We start from the raw sequence: 6,706 nt of genomic DNA, 5'->3' as shown, positions 1-6,706 counted from the left end.
CAGTCCCATCGTGGCTGTTGTTCCGACAACTGTTCCAGCTTCTCTCTTCGATTAGTTTTTCTTAAAGTTTTCCATAAAAGTTTTATCAAGTGTATTTGTCTACCAAAGATTTCAAGTTTAAATTAGAAGTTTGAAATAAATAGTGTTAATGTGCTCTCCTAAGCACTAGTGTTTTGATTTATTCTGGAATACACCTTCAACCCATTTATTCAAAAAATGAACGAGTCAACATCGATGGAGTCCTCATCAGAGGTTTAGCGGCTAACGGATTCACATTTCGAAGTTTGGCGCTCGTTATTTCAAAAAGGCGCCACTGTCCTCCTAGTAACATTGCTAGAACATAACCATCTGTGTTATGTCTTACCGAAGTAACTAGGAGGACAGTAGCGCCAATAAATTTTAGAGCGCCAATTTTTGACTGTAGATTCGTTTGCCGCCAAAGCTCTGATGAGCACTNATAACACCTGAAATTTGAGAATGTAAAGAAATGCTAGAATGAAAGGACCATGAACAAGGGACACAGAAAATAAGTCTACAGATGCGAGAAAAACTGTTGCCGGAAATCGTAAATGTCAAGTACTTGAGTTGAATTCTCAGTTTATAGTTCTCCCAAGATTTATCAGAATGATACTTTTCTTGAAAACCCAAAATTCAAAGAGATATGCAATATGATATGATTTTTTATAAATTTTTTATAAGAGATAAACTCGACGGTCATGGTCGTAAAATCGTAAAATCTCGGTTTTGNAAACTTTGCAATACAAAAAATGAATTTAATAAACTCTAGAAAAACTCTACTGAAAAACTATTTGAAGAGAGAAGCTGGAAGCTGAAGGCTTCACCACCAATTTCCACGATGGAACTGACTTAGACTTAAACTTAACTCCAAGTGTTGGGTCCGCAACCCCAACGGACCAAAAGTTGCGCGCGCAATCCCGGCCCAGGGGAGAGGGAAAAGTGAAACTCAAGGAAAAGCGGGGAAATGAAAAAAGGGGAAGAAGGGNTGAAAACCCAAAATTCAAAGAGATATGCAATATGATATGATTTTTTATAAATTTTTTATAAGAGATAAACTCGACGGTCATGGTCGTAAAATCGTAACATCTCGGTTTTGGAATATTTGGAAAGTGTTCTGTTTCAAGTGGTCCACACGTGTTGAGTTCTCCTTTGTTCATTGTATCGCGGGGGGCTGAAGGGCCTGACCGCCCAAGATTGAAAACTGTTGACGTCACACGTTCCCCTTTCTCCCTTTTTTCGTTTTCCGATTTCTTTTTCGAGTTATCCCTCTTCCCTTTCCACTGAGTCAAGATTGCGTGCGCGACTTTTGCTCTAGTGGGGGTGTAGGGACCCAACCACTGATCTCTATATGTATAACTGGATAGCCGATCCCTATGGCAGCCAGTGAGTTTATTAGAGAGGTACGCAGCGCCTCCGGATAGTAGTCAGCGAACTAAGATTCTCTCTAGTGCGCATGTCCGTGTCAACTGCAGGTAGTGCGGCAGTGGTAAATTTACCGAGAGCATTGGGAAATATTATAGGATATTTTACCGTGTAGGACATCCAGAATAACAGACGAACTTTTGTTAATAATCAGTGAAAACTGACATTGTCTATAAACGCGAAAGGAAGCCGAAGCATGGAGGAATGTCGAAATTAGTACAATTGTTATTAATATTGTATTATTAATGAATTGTATAATCGTTAATAATTGAAAAAATTGAATTTTTAAAAACTAGAAAAGAATCGCCAAAGAATGCTATTAGATTTTTTTAACCGTCATTTTTTGCTAGATTTAATTGACGTTTTAATTTTTTCAAAAAATCAATTTTGAAAAATCAGGATTTAACCCACTGTCTTATGTCAAAGTCCATAACTTTGTTGTAGAGCAAGATTGAAATCGGAATTTTTGATTCAAAATATGAAAAAAAATCAAGAAATTTTTTGACACATGATTCAACATGAATGACCGTTTTTTAAACAATATCCATTATTTATTTATAAAACGGAGATGTTTGAAAAGAAAATAATATGTTGAAAAATGTAATTTAAATGATGCTCATTGTGTATGAATTTTTTATAAATTTTCTCACGTAATTTAATGGAAAAATTTAATAAATGAAAATCTCGACATCTATAGTGTGGTCAGTATGAACTTGTAGCCTACTGATGAGCTACTTTAAGGAAATTAATGTATTCAGGAAATTGGGAAACTCAAAATAAATATTCAACTGAATTTATTCGTTCGAAATTTGTTTGTATTTATTAAACTATAATACACCTAGACTGATCGGAATTTATTGATTGAGTATACTATACTAATTTTACCTTTTTCAATTATTATTTACAATTTGGGACGGAGAATGTTTCCACGGCAATTTTCCGAGCACGTGGCCCCCACTGCGGCGCGCATGCGCACTGACGTCATCTTTAGTACCTGAGCTACTATACGGCAGCGCTGGCTGACACTTCAATTCGCCTCACTTTGAGAGTGGTGGGAGCATAGGGATCAGCTATCCAGTTATATAGAGATCAGTGGATCCAACCCCTAAATTTAAGTTTAAGGTAAAGTCAGTCCCATCGTGGCTGTTGTTTCGACAACTTTTCCAGCTTCTCTCTTCGATTAGTTTTTCTTCAAGTTTCTATAAAAGTTTTATCAAGTGTATTTGTCTACCAATGTTTTCAAGTTAAAATCAGAAGTTTGAAATAAATAGTGTTAATGTGCTCTCCTAAGCACTGGTATTTTGATTTATTCTGGAATAAACCTTCAACCCATTTATCCAAAAAATGAACGAGTCAACATCGATGGAGTCCTCATCAGAGGTTTAGCGGCTAACGGATCCACATTTCGAAGTTTGGCGCTCGTTATTTCAAAAAGGCGCCACTGTCCTCCTAGTAACATTGATAGGACATAACATATTTGTTATAACATATTTGTTATGTCCTATCAATGTTACTAGGAGGACAGTGGCGCCTTTTTGAAATAACGAGCGCCAAACTTCGAAATGTGGATCCGTTAGCCGCTAAACCTCTGATGAGGACTCCATCGATGTTGACTCGTTCATTTTTTGAATAAATGGGTTGAAGGTTTNAGAATAAATAAAAAACACCAGTGCTAGGAGAGCACATTAACACTATTTATTTCAAACTTCTGATTTTAACTTGAAAACTTTGGTAGACAAATGCACTTGATAAAACTTTTATAGAAACTTGAAGAAAAACTAATCGAAGAGAGAAGCTGGAAAAGTTGTCGGAACAACAGCCACGATGGGACTCACTCTATCTTCTTCTTCTGTTCAATGTGGTTATATCCTTTCACTCTAGAAGAGGCAAGCACCATTTCTCCTCCAACTCACTCTATCTTAAACTAAACATCTAAGGGTTGGGTCCATACACCCCCACTAGACCAAAAGTTGCGCGCGCAATCTTGGCCCGGAGTAAAGGGAAGAGGGGTAACTTAAAAGANTTAAGAAAAACTAATCGAAGAGAGAAGCTGGAACAGTTGTCGGAACAACAGCCACGATGGGACTGTCTCTAACTTAAACTAAAAATCTAAGGGTTGGGTCCATACACCCCCACTAGACCAAAAGTTGCGCGCGCAATCTTGGCCCGACGGAAAGGGAAAAGGGGTAACTTAAAAAAGAAATCGGGAAGCGAAAGAGGGAGAAAGGGGACCGTGTGACGTCAACAGTTTTCCTTCTTGAGGGGTCTCAGGCCCGTCAGCTCCGCGATACAATGAACAAAGGAGAACTCAACATTCAACACGTGTGGAACACGTGAATCAGAGAGACTTTCTAAATATCTCAGAACCGAGATTTAACAATTTTACGACCGTGACTGTTGAGTTTATTTTTCTTCTAAATTTCAGAATTTCAAGAAAAGTATTGTTGTGAGGAATTTTGGAGAGCTATAAATTTACGAAGTAAACTCAAGTACTTGACATTTATTATTTCCGGCAACAGTTTTTCTCACGCCTGCGAAGTTGTTTTTCGTCCCTTGTTCATTGTCCTTTCATTCTCGAATTTTCTCAGTATTTAAAGATTTTACGTTATTTAATTAATTTTCAATATTAATTTGAATATCGCTGACAAAGATGGCTGATCAATGCTACCAACCATGAAAATCAGCGTCAAGACATCACAAATATGTGACGTCGCGACTAAGTTCCTAGGCGCGGCGTTAGTGTAGTTTGGCGGTTTATTCAAATAAAAAAAAGTAGATTTTTACGAAAATTATAAAATGGGGGAAAATTCGAAAGGGCGATGGGAAAAATCCGGGCGGCACACGGGAAGAGGGTCAGAACGGTCGTTGGGAAAATGAACCATAAAGAAAAAATCCTCTGGCGCACATTTTATTTCAAATCCGACACTTCACTGTCTGTCATAAATAAAATCTATTTTTTGTTGGGTTTTTACCCAGAAGACCGAAAATTCTACTTTATAGTTGCTTCGGGAAAAACCCGAGGTGCTATAAAGTGGCTCTAGCGAAGGTTAATCCCAAACACGTGTGGCCCCTGCCCGGTCCGTCGATGTCGGGCCCATGAGTCCCTTCCTCCAAGAGACGTGACCTCACGTACCTCCACCTCTACCCCTAACAGTAAGCAACTGCGCGAGCATCCTGTGCGAAGGAGTAGGGAGGGGTTTCAGCCCCAAGATTTGAAAACTTAGAGTTAAATTAGAGTCAGTTACACCCTACAGTTCAGCGAGAACACCTAAATTTATCTCCTTTAAAATACCAAGTTAGAAGTTAGTCAAGTCGAAATAAATAGATTGTTACGTGCTCCCTTAGCACTTTTGCATTAATTTTTTCAAATCAGTGTTTAAATTTCCCCCCAACAATTACTTTTCCCAATTTTCTTCGCTGGACTGCCCATTAGGGCTTTGGTAGCTGACGGATCCAGATCGAGGCGATTTCCAAGGCAGTTTTGAATTTTGGCGCTCATTGCTGGGGAATAACTTTGGTTATTCACCAGGACATAACAAATATCGTTCACGTGAACTATGTCGACTATGTTATGTCCCTGTCGATGTTACTAGGGACACAGTGGCGCCTTTTGAAATATTGAGCGCCAAACTTGAAGAGTGAATACGTTAGCCGCTAAACCTCTAATGAGGACTCCATCGAAGTTGACTCATTCGTGACGGAATAATTGGGTTGAAGGTTCATTTTTGAAATAAATCCATTAGACCAGTGCATAGGAGAGCACATTAACACTTTATTTATTAAACTTGTTGAACTCGAAAAACTTTAAACTGTAAACTACACACTCAATAAACTTATGAAAACTCTAAGTAAACTTTGATGAAAACTAATTGAAGAGAGAAATTGGAAAAGTTGTCGGAACAACAGCCACGATGGGACTATATAACTAAAACTTAAACTTAACTTTTAGGGTTGGGTCCAACAACCCCCACTAACCCACAAGTTGCGCACACAAACCTGGCCCAGGGGAAAGGGAAAAGTGAAACCCAAGGGAAAACGGGAGAAAAGGGGAGCGTGTGACGTCGCAAGTTTTCCCCTCAGAGGGTTTTACGCCCTCTCAGCGATACATTGAACAAAGGAGAGCCCACACGTGTCGAACACATGCTACACAGGAACTTTCGAAATAAACAGAACTGAAATTTTACGACTTGGGACCGTAACCGTTAATTTTACTTTCTTCTCTAAGTTTTGCATTTTTCAAGGTAAAGCCTTTTCGTGACGAGTTTTGGAGGGCAATAAATTTGGATTTAAACTCAAGTATTTGACATTTACAATTTTCTGTAACGGTTTTTCTCACGATTGTGGAGTTATTTTCTTCCTTTGTTCATTGTCCTTTCTTTTCCGTACTTCTCAGCATACTACGTTTTAAAAATATCATTTTAAAAATCATTTCCGAACTATGATTTGAATCTCGTGGATTTTTATGGCCGATTAATAGTGCCATCTACGAAATTCAACGTCGGGACGTTACCACTAGTGCCATGGGGTTTTTTACTTGCGTGGAGTTGGCGTCCGAGCCGAAGGCGAGGACTGACCAATTACACACCCTGAAATATACTATAACAATACCCGGCAATTCATTCCCAAGCCGGGAAAAACCGGTTATATAAAACCAAAAGACTTCCGTCCTATAAGCCTCACATCCTTCATCCTGAAAACCCTGAAGAGGCTGGTGGATAGACACATCAAGGCCAGGCCCTTGGCTGACAGACCCCTCTCCCCCTGTCAATATGCATATAGGGAGGGAAGATCAACAGATACCGCCTTACATCACCTGGTGGGACTGATTGAGGGACAACTGGCGGTCAAGGGTTTTGCCATAGGCGCCTTTCTGGATATTGAGGGGGCTTTGATAGCACTTCGAATCCGGCTATAGAAAAAGCCATGGAAGAACGACAGGTGTCCAAGACTATCATTGCTTGGACACAAAACATGCTGAAAAGCAGAAGACTGTCGGCAGGACATGGGAGGGCATGTGTGGAGGGACGTCCGACTAGGGGCTGTCCGCAGGGGGGAGTTCTCTCGCCCCTGCTATGGAACCTGGTTGTAGATGGACTTCTAAATCAACTAAGTGAGGCCGGCTTCCACGTCATCGGTTTCGCCGATGATGTGGCAGTTGTTGTGAAAGGCGGATTTCTGAGGGTGCTAAGGGACCTGATGGCAACAGCCTTCAATATCATTGAGGACTGGTGCAGGGTAACTGGCCTATCGGTAAATCCAGCCAAAA

Source organism: Diachasma alloeum, unplaced genomic scaffold (assembly GCF_001412515.2).
Source record: "Diachasma alloeum isolate Michigan unplaced genomic scaffold, Dall2.0 Dall_scaffold_00207, whole genome shotgun sequence".
Taxonomy (NCBI): domain Eukaryota; kingdom Metazoa; phylum Arthropoda; class Insecta; order Hymenoptera; family Braconidae; genus Diachasma; species Diachasma alloeum.
This window is presented reverse-complemented; position numbering follows the sequence as displayed.